The sequence below is a fragment of the Sarcophilus harrisii genome, chromosome 1 (assembly GCF_902635505.1).
Source record: "Sarcophilus harrisii chromosome 1, mSarHar1.11, whole genome shotgun sequence".
Taxonomy (NCBI): domain Eukaryota; kingdom Metazoa; phylum Chordata; class Mammalia; order Dasyuromorphia; family Dasyuridae; genus Sarcophilus; species Sarcophilus harrisii.
The window spans coordinates 404531958-404547496 of NC_045426.1; the positions used below are offsets into that span (position 1 = coordinate 404531958).

The 15539-nt window shown below is 34.4% G+C and overlaps 1 pseudogene; it reads left to right on the forward strand.

The window, feature by feature from the left end:
• Positions 1-13292: 13292 nt before the first annotated feature.
• On the forward strand, positions 13293-13912 carry LOC100929455 (annotated as a pseudogene).
• The last annotated feature ends 1627 nt before the right edge of the window (positions 13913-15539 follow it).

Consider the following 15539-nt stretch of genomic DNA (forward strand, 5'->3'; position numbering starts at 1 on the left):
TGATGCATTGTGAGTTGGTGTAATTACCAAGGAGTCTTTTTTCATATTTGGAAGTAATCTGTCCCTAAAGCTTCTCCTCATTGCTTCTGATTTTGCTCTATGGGGGCAAAGAAAAACCTAATTCAAGTCCCATTCCACATGATAGTCTTGTAAATAATTGAAATTTGATATTTTGCAATTCCTGGGTTTTCTGTTAGGGACAAAGAATGTTCCTAACAGTTTTCCTTGTCTCCACACTAATTATCCCAATACCTCCAGTCAATTTCATATGATATGATATTGTACACCTTTACCTTCCTGATTTTCCTTCTCACGGCACTGTCCCAGATCATCAGAATCAATAAAAGAGTATTTATTAGAGCCCTCTGCCATGTGACCCCTATTACTGAGGTAGTTTGGTAGCACAGTGCATAGTGTGCTGTTAGATTAAAGGCAGAAAGATATTAGCTCACAACCTACTTCATATATTTGCTTCCTATGTGACTTTGAATAAATCACATAAACTTTGTCTGTCTCGGTTTTCTCATTTGTAAAAAGGAATGCATAATTATAGCATCTACCAAACAATGGTAGTAAGCATCAAAAAAGAGAATATGTATAATATATTATATATGTGTGCATATGCATAGATATACCACTTTGTAAATATTTTTATTCAGCATTTTATTTTCCCTTAGTTATATATAAAAACAATTTTTAACATTTGTTTTTAAAACTGAGTTACAGATTCCCTCTCTTCCACCCTTCCCAACCCACCTCATTGAAAATACAAAAAAAATCAATATAGATTATATTTTTGTAGTTTCAAAACATTTTCATAATATTCATTTTGTTAAAGAAAACATAAACTAAAAAAAATCTTCAAGAAAAATAAAGTAAAAAAAAAGTATGCTTCACACTGTATTCAGACAGTATCAATTCTTTCTCTGGGTATGGATAACATTTTTCCTCATAACTGCCTCAGAATTGTCTGGATCGTTATTATGCTGATAATAGTTATGTCATTTGTAACTGAATATTAATATTGCTATTACTTTGTACATAGCACATTTCATTTTGCATCAGATCATGGAAGTTTTTCAGATTTTTCTGAGAGCATCCTGCTTTATCATTTCTTATAACACAATAGTATTCCATCATCTAATCACATACCACATTTTTCTGCCATTCCCCAACTGATGGTATCCCTTCTATTTCCAATGCTTTGCCCCCAGAATAGAGCTGCTATTAAATATTTTTGTTCATATAGATTCTTTCCTTTTCATTTTTTAAAATCTCTTTTGAGATACAAACCTCATAGTGGTATTGCTAGGTCAAAGAATTTGGTCAAAGAATTTTATGGTTTTATGGCCTTCTGGGAAGACATCTAAATTACTTTACAGAATGGTTGACTCAGTTTATAACTCTATCAACAATTCATTAATATCTCATTTTCCCCACATTCCCACTAACACTTATCATTTTCCTTTTCCATCCTATTGGCCAATCTAATTGGTATGTGGGAGTACTTCAGAATTGTCTTAATTTGCATTTGTTCAATCAACAGTGAGTTAGAGTATTTTTTATATGGCTATGATTACTTTATCTGAAAACTGTTCATATTGATCATTTATCAATTGGGGAATGGGTCTTATTTTTATAAATTTGATTCAGTTGTCTATGTTTGAGAAATAAGACCTTTAGCAGAGAAAGTTATTTCAATTTTTTTCACAATTACTCTTGCTGATTGTATCCCCACTTTATTCTACCCTCTTTCCTTTCACCTTGTCTCTCCTCAAAAGTGTTTTGTTTCTGACTGCCCCCTTTGCCAATCTGCCCTCCTTTCTATCCTTCCCTCCCACCTGTTCTTTTCTCCTTCCCCTCCTATTATCCTGTAGGGTAAGATAGATTTCTATGTCCAATTAGATATGTATGTTATTCTCTCTTTGATTCTGATGAGAGTAAGATTTACTCACTCCCCCTTACCATCCTATTGAAAATCTTAAAATGCTATATAAATGTTGGCTATTGTTGTTATAACTGTTATTGCTAGATGTTATACTAGGTACTAGAATGCAAAAATAATAAAAAATTACATGGTCACACTATTCAAGACTTTGATATTTAGTGTATATGTATATGTGTAGACATACAGAATAAATAAATGTGGGAAAGTTATAAAATAAATATAACATTATTACATACAAGAAAACAAGAGAATATATGGGCAATTTGAGGGTTCAGGAAAAGCATCAGTCAGTCATTTTATTTGTTGTTGTTTAGTTGTTTTTCAGTTGTGTCTGACTCTTTGTGACTCTATTTGAAGTTTTCTTGGCAAAGATGCTATTTCCTTCCCAAGCTCATTTTATAGATGAGGAAACTGAGGCAGGTGGGGGTCTTCTAGAAAGTTTTTGAGGCCAGATTTCTACTCAGGAAGATGAGACTTCATGATTACAGGCCCAGCACTCTAACTACCCCCCGAAATTTTATTACATGTCATTTATATGCCAGTTACTGTGCTTTCCCTAGAAGAAAAAATACCAAAATATAGATATTTAGAAAGTCATTCCTGAGCTACTATCAGAAAACTAGATATTTTGTGAAGTGAATATGAAAAGGGGACATATTTCAGTTGCAAGGTTATCAATATAAAGGCATAGTATGGAGATCAGAGATGGATCATCATATGCAAGGAACAAAGAGATGGACATTATATATAATAAGCCTGGATCAATGGATCAGGACCACACTATGAAGAGAATTAAAAGACAAGCAGAGAAGTTTACACTTTTTCCTAGAGGTCATAAGGAGCCTGATGTTTATGAGTGCCTCATTCTGCACTCTGAGGACTTCACTTTTCTGTCTTCATTGTTAGTTGTCTGGAATCACAGCTGGTAATTCTGCTCACCAAAATTCCTAATTTTTTTCAAAGATATTTGTCTTTACCATATTGTTGTCATTGTTTAAATTGTTCATCTGGTTCTGTTCACTTTGGTTTGGAATCAATTCATATAAGTTCCCATTTTTGATATAATCTATTTCATCATCATATAGTAAAATAGTATTCCATCACATTTGTATGTCATAATTTGTTCAGTCATTCTCCAATCTAAGGGCAGCTCCCCCCAATTCTTATTCTCTGCCACCTCAAAAAGAACCATAAATATTTTTGTGCATCCTTAGTTAGATTTTGTTTGTTTAGTATTAATTCTTCCCTCAATCTACCCTCCCTCTAAGTTTCCATTCCCTCTTTCCCTCCTGCTGAGTGAAATATATTTCATACCCAACTTTGTGCACTTATCTATTTTTCCTTCATTTGACAAATTCAGAGAGGAGTGAAGTTCAAGTGTCAGCTACTTTTCGCACCTCATTTATACAGATGTATACTTATGTGCCCTAAGTAAAATAATTTCCTCTAAACTTCCTTTACCTTCCCCCATTAACCCTAAAGCCTATTTCTCTTCCCCTCATGTAAGAAGACTGAGACCTACTTTTACTTTGTTGTGTAATCTCTTCCAGTGTATTAAAGTGATCTGCTGGGGCTAGACTTCATTCCTAGAGTCTATATAACTCTCTGTCTCTATGCTGATGTGGCCTGGGCAAATGACTAACTCACTGTGACCCTTTTTCTGGATTTCTCCATTAAGACTAAATCTGATTCATTTTCCAGATGTGTTTGGGAGAGTTCAGTTTTGTTTTTTTTTTTTTTTGGTGGGGATTTTATTTTTATGTTTTGGCAGAAGAGAGCTCTTCGTATTGCTTCCTGCTGCTGTGCCATCTTGTCTCTGCTTCTGAAGTAAGGACTTGAGGAAAATGCCAAAGTTACAAAGGCACTTTTTAAAATAAATAAGGGTTGTGACAGACTGAAGTGTCTGAGGCGAAAAGATAACCAATTATATTATTTATGTTTTAGGTATGTTTGAAATATGATCAGAACAATCTGTTTGGAATTTCCAGTAGTCTTTTGGTTTTTGTGGGGTGGGAGGGGGAGAGAGAGACAGAGAGACAGATAGACAGACAGAGACAGAGATGCAGAAAGAGAGATAGAGAGGAGGAGAAGGGAGGGAAGGTAAGGAGAAAGAGGACCACTTCATGCCATCTAAGTGAAATGTTCCTTCTTTCACCATTTTTCTCCTTACACAAAGCATAATAGGAGAAATGTTCTTCACAAGGCATTTAACATGAGGATATATATTTGTCTGGAAAAATGTAAGTTTCTGACCACAGCCAATAAACAGTTCTATTAAGATACTGGGCACTAATATTGTTAACTTTCCTAAACATAATAATAGCCTAGCAACTTCTTGGAGAGGAAACATCCAAAGGAAATCTGCAAAACATAGTTTTGGAGATCTAATGGGAACTAGAGATAAAGGTGTAATTTGTGCTGCCTATTATAGACAATTAAGCTAGAAAGTGCTTTAAGTTTTGAATACGATGGTTAACATAGAGAGAGGGAGAGAGAGAGGGAAAAAGACAAAGAGACAAAGAGAGACAGACATAAACATACTCACAGAGAGGACAGAGAAAGAGACAGAGAGACAGACAGAAAGACACAGAAATACATAATCTGGTAATAAAAATCTCATCTGTAATTTTTGTAGGTACAAGAAATGGAATTATATTTTACTTCTTTCATGAGAGAAATTCACCAAATATGCATCATTTTAAAATGTGCATCTATTTTATAAAATTTTTCAGTTTTACTTCTTACTTAATAGAAATAGAGGCATAAATGATCCTTGAAATGACCTCTGTTTTAGAGGAGAGGGAAGGGGGAAGGGAAAAGGATGGTGGAGACATAAAGGTAATTTCTTCTTTGATGGAGATCTGTTTTATTTTTCAATGATCCAAGACTAAGCCTTCTCTTTCTAAAATTTTAGCTTAGAAACCAAGATTAGACCACTGATTAGATGTTATTTTCTTTGTAATACATACTACTGCTATTTGAGATGTCTTTACAAGACTAGAGACTGGCTGATTCTGCTCAGGGCTTTTGGATTGATGGCTTTGTCTGAATAAAATAGTGAATTCATTAAAACAAAATAACTAGTTTGATTCTTTCCACTTTCCTCCCTAGTAATTGACTGAATTGCCTAAATTAACCAGAATTTGCAGTGATGCAGAGTTCCCATCCAAATGATCATTCTGGTCATTTCTATTTATCTCTTTTTTTCCCTGAATAACCTATACTTGATGTGCTTTCTATTATACTCTACATATTCTACAAGTATGAAAAGACATGAACCAAAAGCAAAATTGGATATAACTTTATTTTTGCTGCTCATGAGATTCTTTGTTACTCTTTTAGGAATGGCAATCACCATATATATATATATATATATATATATATATATACATACATACATACATACATACACAAAGAGGAGTAGGAAGACCTAATAGGACTCTTTCATCTCTAATTAATATTATTATGACTCAAAAGGGACTTTGTCCTCCTTGAAAATTTGAAGGAAAAAAAAAGAGTAACTGCCAACTTTATGAGCATCTTAGCTTTGTCTATGAAGATTTCCAGTGACATAATCAATCAACTCTTCTTAGAATACAAGATCCACTTTGAACATGAAAAGTGCACCATTTTCATGTTGGCAGAAGATCGCTTCTTGACATATGCTGCAGAATATGAAACAGTTTGAGATGGGGAAAATATGATATTGTCTGTGTCAAGATGACTGTTAAATATATGAATAAAGAGGTTGAGAACTATCCAGCTTGATTTTTTCTTTCTCTTTTTATTTGAAATATAGAGTATCCGAGCACCTAGTTGAATAAAATTATGGCCCTGGAGTCAGGAAGACGAGTTCAAATCCAGCCTCAGGAATTTAGTGGCTGAATGACCCTGGAAAAGTCATTTAATCCTCTGTGTCTCAGTTTCTCATCTATAAAATGAGTGGGTGAAGGAAATGGTTTACTTCAGTATTTTTGCCAAATAAATCCCAAATGATGTCATGGAGAGTTGAATATGACTCAGCAAAAATAAAATCTTCATATCCGAAGTTTCTGGTGGTTCACAATTTTTAAAGAACAGAAACTGAATTAATTATGTAAGATTAAGAAATAAAATATAATTATTATTTCTCCCCTTCTCTTTGTATCATTCCTCCTCATCTTTCTGGGGAAAAGATCATCCATGTTTTCTTGTTTCTTCTGGGATCTTTCCTCTTCAATCATCCTTTCTTGTTCTAATATCAAATTTTCTTTCCTTGATGTTAATGGGTAGCAATTCTCCATTAAAACACAACAATAAAAACATCATCATCAACAACAACCACCTTTGTTTTTGATCTTTATTTTATACTACAGTCATTTCCCATTAAGTCTTTGCCTCATATATAATGTAGAAAAAGCACTTAAGCAAAGCCAACTGACAGTGATAACACCTAATAGCATATATTATGCCGCACAGTTTTCTACTGAGAGGAGAAAGATATATTTCTTTGTCAGTTCTCTAAGATTGAAATTATGTATCAAAATTCTCTAGACTTTTACTGTTTTTTAAGTTACTGTATATATGTATTCTTGGTTTTGCTTTCTTCAGACAGCCGTTATCATAAACATCTCCCTAAGTATTTGTCCAAATTCTTCATTGTTTCTTATGGTACAAAACTGCTCCATAATATTTATATATCAAGATCTTTTCAGCCATTCCTATGGTACTTTTTTTGAGTCCAGGTTTTTGTATCAGAAGAAGTTTTCTGATTATTTATACATACACAAACACCTCCACATATAATGTGTATATACTGTGAGTATGGACATATCTGTCCATACATGTGTCTGTTTGTATACACACATATTTCAGTCATTTTCATTTGTGTCCAATTCTGTCACTTCATTAGGGTTTAATGGGCAAAGAGACTAGAGTGGTTGGCCATTTCTTCATTTTACAGGTGAAGAAACAAAGTCAAATTATGTATGATATATGTATTAAGTGATTTGCCCAGAAACACACAGTAAGTATGAGTGTCTGAGTAACTATCTAAAGCCAGATTTGAACTCAAGAAGCTGATTTTTTCTTTGTTCCAGGACTGAAGTTCTGTTTGTATGTCTGTTTGTCTGTTTCTCTGTCTGTCTCTGTATGTATATAGACACATTCATATGTACATACATATATTTATATATAAATGATATGACCCTTTATATTTAGGTCACATCCATTTTCTTATTGTTTTATGTGACATAAGATTTTTTTAATTTAAAAATTCATTTATTTTTAATGCACATTGCTTTATGAATCATGTTGGGAATCATGTTTATTAGAGTAGGTAATGAGGAAGCCAAATTATCACTCTTTGCTGATAATATGATGGTATACTTAGAGAACACCAGATATTCTACTAAAAAGCTATTAGAAATAATCCACACATTTAGCAAAGTTACAGATGCAAAATAAACCCACATAAATCATCAGCATTCTTATATATCACTAACACAATCCAACAGTTAAAGTTACAAAGAGAAATCCCATTTAAAGTAACTGCCAGTAGTATAAAATATATGGGAATCTATCTGCCAAGGAAAAGTCAGGAGCTATATGAACAAAACTATAAAACACTTTCCACACAAATAAAGTCAGATGTAACCAATTGGAAAAATATTTATTATGTGCTCCTGGATAGGGTGAGCAAATATAATAAAGATGACAATATTACCTAAACTAATCTATTTATTTAGTGCTATACCAATCAGACTCCCAGAAAACTATTTTAATGACCTAGAAAAAAATAACAACAAAGTTCATATGGAAAAATAAAAGGTCAAGAATTTCAAGGGAAGTAATGAAAGAAAATTAAATGAAGGTGGCCTAGCTGTACTTTTAGGATAAGAATTCATGTTTGACAAAAGCTGTTGGCAAAATTGGAAATTATTATGGCAGAAACTAGGCATTGACCCACACTTAACACCATACACCAAGATAAGGTCAAAATGGGTTCATGATCTAGGCATAAAGAATGAGATTATAAATAAATTAGAAGAACATAGGATAGTTTAACTCTCAGACCTGTGGAGGAAGAAGGAATTTGTGATCAAAGAAGAACTAGAGATCATTATTGATTACAAAAATAGAAAAATTTTAATTATATCAAATTGAAAAGCTTTTGTACAAACAAAACTAATGCAAACAAGATTAGAAGGGAAACAATAAACTGGGAAACCATTTTTACAGTCAAAGGTTCTGATAAAGGTCTCATTTCAAAAATATATAACGAATTGACTCTAATTTATAAGAAATCAAGCCATTCTCCAATTGATAAATGGTCAAAGGATATGAACTGATAATTTTCAGATGAAGAAATTGAAACGATTTCTAACCATATGTAAAGATGTTCCAAGTCATTATTAATCAGAGAAATGCAAATTAAGACAGCTCTGAGATACCACTGCACACCTGTTAGATTGGCTAGGATGACAGGAAATGATAAGGCTGAATGTTGGAGGAGATGTGGGAAAACTAGGACACTGATGTTGGTAGAATTGTGAATACATCCAGCCATTCTGGAGAGCAATTTGGAAGTATGCTTAAAAAGTTATCAAACTGTGTATACCCTTTGATCCAGCAGTGTTACTACTGGGCTTATATCCCAAAGAGATCTTAAAGAAGGGAAATGGACCTGTATGTGCAAATGTTTGTGGCAGCCCTCTTTGTAGTGGCCAGAAACTGGAAACTGAATGAATGCCCAATCATCAATTCTCCCAATTGGAGAATGGCTGAATAAATTGTGGCATATGAATGTTATGGAATATAATTACTCTGTAATAAATGACCAGCAGGATGACTTCAGAAAGGCCTGGAGAGACTTACATGAACTAATGCTAAGGGAAATGAGCAGGACCAGGAGATCATTATATACTTCAACAACAATACTATATGATGATCAATTCTGATGGACGTGGCTCTCTTCAACAATGAGATGAACCAAATCAGTTCCATTTGTTCAATAATGAATAGAACCAGATACACCCAGTGAAAGAACGCTGGGAAATGAGTGTGAACCATTACATAGCACTTCCAATCCCTCTATTTTTGTCTGCCTGCATTTTTTATTTCCTTCACAGATTAATTTTACATTATTTCAAAATCTGATTCTTCTTGTGCAGCAAAATAACTGTATGATTTCTATACATATATTGTATTTAACATATACTTTAATATACTTAACATGTATTGGTCTACTTGCCATCTGGGGGAGCGGGTGGGGGGAAGGAGGGGAAAAATTGGAACAAAAGGTTTTGCAATTGTCAATGCTGAAAAATTACTCATGCATACATCTTGTAAATAAAAAGCTATAATAAAAAAAAGAAATTAAGTATTCTTCACTCCAAAACTAGCTATTTATCCAGCATGTCATGTCTCTCAAGAATATTCCCAGTTTATTATTAGTACTTCACCAAAAATGTGAAAATCATGGAGATAACCACAATACAAGGCTATGAAAGGAATTGGTAGCATCTGTTATACCAGCAGACATTTCAATACTTCAAAATAATTCATCATTTTTCATAAATTGCTATAGCCAGCATAATTCATTGAATTTCTGAGGATGCATTTAGCAAGGCTGATACTTAGATAACTATCCATACCAGAACTCATATTCAAAATATAAAGTAGCATATCAAAGTAGAAATTTTAAAAGTAGTGTCAGGAGATAAGTATTTACATATCAAAACTTGTGTTTTGTATTTAGTCCTTATATTAGACAAAATGTTAAGCACTTAATAAATGCCTGTTGAATGAACCAATGAATAAATGACTGCCATATTACCCTGTTGTCTCAATTTGAACTTCTTCCTCCACCCCATCCCACCCCACCCCTGCCCTGGAAAACCTACAATTTTATAATCTGTACCATGCACCAAAGTATTTATTTTTGTGGTATTTTAGAAGTATCATGATATGGTAGACAGAGATATAAATCTGAAGTCAAAAAATTCTGGGTTCAAATCCTGCTTTTGGTTCTTAATAGTTGTGTGACCTTCAAAACAACAAACGAACTTAACCTCTCTCAATCTGTTTCTTAATTTGAAAAATTGTTGGATTACATCTTAAATTTCTTCCCAACTTCAAATTCTTAAACCTTGTGCTCTCTTGGGGTTGTTTTATGTGCATATCCTTCATCTATTTTCTTAAATTAAACTGTAAACTCCAATGAGAAATGGAGCTTGTTTTCAGCATCTCTGTTTTTCTTCAAAGTACTTAGCAAAACATTAGATCCATGGAAGATATTGAATAAATGCTTATAAACTTGTCTTCCCTAGGTGATTTTTGCATTGCTATAAATATATAAAAATTGCTATATTTTATTTAATTATATAAATGTTAGTTATTCTGCCTGCCAGGTAGGGGAGGGAATAGGGGGAAGGAGGAGAAAATTTGGAAAAAAAGGTTATGCAAGAGTCACTGTTGGAAAATTGCCCATGCATATTCTTTGTAAATAAAAAGCTTTAATAATAAATAAAAGAAATAAATGTTGATCATCATCTCCAATATCGTAATCATCACTATCAGCAACAGCAGCAGCAGCAGCAGCAGTCTATAATTACCTAGAGTGAGTAAAATACTTTAGAAACCAATTGTTTAGTCAACCACTTTTTGGAAACATGATAATTTTTCACTTCAAGATCACCAATTATTTTAATAAGCAAGTATCTAATTAATAAGTTTTGACAAAAACTGGTCCCATTCCAAAGAAATTCTACCTGACCAGGAGATCATTGAATACTTCAACAACAATACTATATGATGATCAATTCTGATGGATGTGGCCATCTCCAGCAATGAGATGAACCAAATCAGTTCCAATACAGCAGTAATTAATTGAATCAGCTGCACCCAACAAAAGAACTCTGGGAGATGATTATAAACCATTACATAGAATTCCCAATCCCTATATTTTTGTCTGCATGAATTTTTTATTTCCTTCACAAGCTAATTGTATACTATTTCAAAGTCTGGATTCTTTTTGTACAACAAAATAACTGTTAGGACATGTATACTATATTGTATTTAATTTATACTTTAACATATTTAACATGTATTGGTTAACTTGCCATCTGGAGGAGGGGGGGGGGAGAAGGGGAAAAATTGGAACAAAAGGTTTGGTAATTGTCAATGCTGTAAAATTACCCATGCATATAACTTGTAAATAAAAAGCTATAATAAAAAAAAAGAAAAGAAAAGAAATGCTACCTGATAAAATAAAGATGGGAGACTGAGTCAAATCCTCAGACAAAGAAGAAGTGCATGCTGGATTTTTGTGTGTGAACAAATAGAAAAATGAAGGAAGGGACAGTGAGAGAGAGACAGATAGAGAGAAAAGAGAAAGACAGAGACAGACAGAAACAGACAAAGATAGAGACAGAGACAGAGAGACTGAGAGACAGAGAGAGAGACTGAGAGAGAGAAGAAGAAAGGATGGAAAGGAAAATAAGGAAAGAAAGAAGGAAGAAAGGAAGGAAGGAAGGAAAGAAAGAAGGAAGTAAGGAAAGGGAGGGAAGGAGAGAAGGAGGGATCAAAAGAGGGAAGAAAGGAAGGAAGGGTTAATTTTTTGCTTATTTAAGGATCATCAAGAAAAGAACAATACATAAATGAATCTGGCATATCTGGGCACTCCTAGGATATATGACTATTATTCTTTTGGTACAAAAAAAGGTCTCTATTTTGTGGTGAAACAATTTTGCAATGTTTCCAAAGTTTTAAGATCATAGGAACATTGGGCTTTGAAATTTGTCTTTATTGGGAAGAAGGAAAAATTGAAGTGACAAAAAAGTCTTTGCAGAATAGGGTGTGTGTGTGTGTGTGTGTGTGTGTGTATGTGTGTGTGTAGGCAGTGATAGCCCTCACATGGAAGTGTGAAGGACAGAGCCACTTTTCCAAAAGCTCAGGAAAGAGAGAAGGAAAGGGTTAGAAAGTACCACCTTGAAACCAACCAGTTTAAACTCTCCTTTGGTATGCTTATAAGTGGGGACTTCCTGACCATGGTGGAGAGATTGCTATCCCTAAATGTGCACCAAAAGACCCTTTAGTTGAGGAAATAAATTGGGAAATGAATTTGATGGAGCTAGAAGATGAGGGAGGAAAATCTACCAGGCCACAGAGGGAGGATAGCAGTTACAGACAGAAGTCATGTGATGCAGGCCATAAAAATCCTCCTGTACTGGATCTAATTAGAAATTGCTGGAACTATTTGGCATGCAAACAGCTGCTGTCAGAGTTGTACAACCTTTCCCAGCCTTCCACACAGCTGCATGCAGTTTTTCTTTTTCTTCCTGTTCTACCCCCACTAGACCTATGAGGAAAACCTGCTATTTTTTGGCAAGTGCTTATAATCATTTTCACAACCTAATCAGATCAGCTGAAAAAGATGAAAAAGATTTGAGTATTTTATATCTAAACAGCATTTTATCCTCATTTTCCTAAAGCTTTCTCAGAGGAATGTTTACTGTGTGATCTTTTGAAATTCATTGATGGGTAGAACAGAATTAAAAACTAATAACTACAAACTTGCATGTTATACTATAACCCATTCTAACACTCATAAACTGATATGCTATCTTAAAAAAGATTAATTCAGATGTTAGATAATGGTGCTAATTTTACAAAGGTTGGCTTGAGTCATCTTCGAAACAGTTAATTTTGTAACGAGAAATGTGATACTGTAAATACAGAGCCATCTTGGGTAGCCATCTTGAAAATGCTGTGATGTTCAGCAAAAAGAAGACTATACACGATCAATTCTGATGGACGTGGCTCTCTTCAATATTGAGATGATTTAAACCAGTTCCACTTGTGTAATGATGAAGAAAGCCATTTACACCCAGAGAGAGAACCAGGGGAAAAAAGTGTGGAACACAACATAGCATTCTCACTCTCTCTCTTGTTATTTGCTTGCATTTTGTTTTCTTTCTCAGTTTTTCTTTTTGTTCCTTCTTGATCTGATTTTTCTTGTGCAAAAGATTGCTGTATAAATATATATACATATACTGGATCTAACATGTATTTCAACATATTTAACATGTATTGGATTACCTACCAGCTAGGGGAGGGGATGGGGGGAAGGAGAAGAAAATTTGGAACAAAAGGTTATACAAGGGTCAATGTTGGAAAAATTACCCATGCATATGCTTTGTAAATAAAAAGCTTTAATAAAAAAAAAGAAAAAATACTGTGCTCTTGAGAGATGTAATTTCTGGCTAATTAATCATATTCATAAAATGGTGGCAGTAATGGCATCTGGGAGGGCACTGCTTTGCATAGCTAAATCTGCTTGCAACATCCACAAAGCTCACAAGACCTGATGAATATGCAGTGCTGTAACCCGCTCTGCCTTCCAGAAATTTCAGATGAAAAACTATTTCAACCATAGTATATCATGGTCTCAGCTCTCTTATCATCTGAAGATGATGAAAGAAAGATCCTGAGCTACGTCCTGGCTAAGATGGAGGAAGATGTCCCCCATGGGTATATTACATCCTTGGTTGTCTGTCAGCTAGGTAGAGCCAAAAATTCATGAACCAAGCCCTGAGAGACACGATTGAAAAGTTGAATGCAAAACATGTCTCCCTGCATATCAGAAAAAGTATCTGGGCAGCTCTGCATCTGTATTCCAGCACACAATTTTCAGATTAGTGAGGTGGAGCCCAAATATATGCTGACGGGGAGGACACCTATGCTATGAAGCAAGAACTGAGGAAGCAACTGGAAGTGAAAGAGAAAGGCAAACATCTGGTTCTAGATTCCCTGGAGAACAAGATGGACCCCAAAGTCAACTATGTGGGGAACAGCTGTCATGAGGAGAAGGGCCTAAGCCCCATAGCTGAGGGAAATGACAACAAAGACCTTAGTGATGTTAGTGAGACCACAGAGAGCACTGACATCAAGGACAGCTCTGAGCCCTTCAACTCAGCATCCTAGAGTCCCCAGGCTCTGGGGTTCATCTGTCACTTCCATATCTGTTTCTACTCCCCTTATCCTCCATCAGTTCTTTCAATCAAACCATTTGGAGCTCTGGGGGCTGTATATTTCAAATAAATAAATAAAACTAGCATGTTTATTAATAAAAGAATGGACATTTGGCCATCCCCTCAGATCAAACACCCCTTTTGGTGGTGAGCTCACAGTTTATACCATTGGAAGAGTATTTCTGAAGGTGATAATCAACTCTGATTAGTTAAAAATTAATGAGACAATGAATATTACAATAAGAGCCCAGGTTCTGTTACAACAAGAGTCTTGGAAGTACATGATAGCCAAATCTTGGTCAAAGAGAATTATTTCTATATCATCTGTCTGACAAAAGGGAGAATCAACATTTTCTCAGGCCTGTCTAAGTAAATACAATGAGCACATTTCTGAATGAAGAAGTGGAAGGGTAAAACCTTGATTCTCATTCAATAACTAATTATTAATACGAGAGAAATAATAATTTCTCTCAATACCATCTATTAATCATCACCTGAGCTAAGCTTTAAGAGTCTCAGAGAAGTCAATCATTACTATTGAATAAATATGTGAATTCATGAATGATAGTTTATTAAACTCTTAGAGAATTATTGACTTCAAGAAGATTACATTCTAAAAGGGGAAGATAATATTTGTAGGGGAATAGTGGTTAGGGAAGAATATTTTGAATGAAAACTCCCAAGAATAGTGAGTGGATTCAAAGAGCAATTGACTGACTGATACATCCTTTCTAAGAATTGTACTATTGATTAGAATATTCTTTTCAGATATAGAGTAGGAAAGGATAGTAGAGTAGTAAAGAGGGAGCAAGAAGAAGAAAAGTATAGCATGTTGATGATCAGGAAATATTGTAGTGGCTCTGGGATCAGGCAAAATATGGTGAATGTTTACTAGTCAGAAATCCATGAAACCAGGGTAAAAGCTTGCAAACCACTGCAGTTTGAAGATGATTGGGAAGAGTTCCTGGAAGTCTCACCATACACACTTACATGTATATGTATGTATATGCATATATATATATATGTATATACATACCATACACATACAGACCAAAGCAGCTGCCTTACTGGTAATTAAAGGCATCATTTTGACACATATCAATTATATTCTAAGCATTATAATAAATGCCTTATAAATACTATCTCACTTGTTCCTCACAACAACTCTGTGAGGTTGATACTGTTGGTTTATATCATACAACCTAGTAAATATCTGAGGCCGGGTTTGATCTCAGATCCTCCTGATTCCAGGACAATTTCTCTACCTATTGCACCACCTAACTTCTCTACAAGTAGAGGGAGGAATGTGAACATGAGTGCAAGAAGGAAACAATCTATCCTAAAATGTTCACTGGGTGTGAAGATCTGAAATCCATTTGTAGCAGCTGAGATCTTTGCTAAGTTTCATTTCAGAATAGCTGCTTCTAATATTTGGAAACAGATCATTATGCTAATAAATAGATGGATTTATATACTTGTAGATGATTTAACTATAATGATATTGGTTAACATGAAATGGAACCACATTGAACTCTTATCCACAGAATGTTTTTAGACAAAGGAGCAAAATATTTACCACC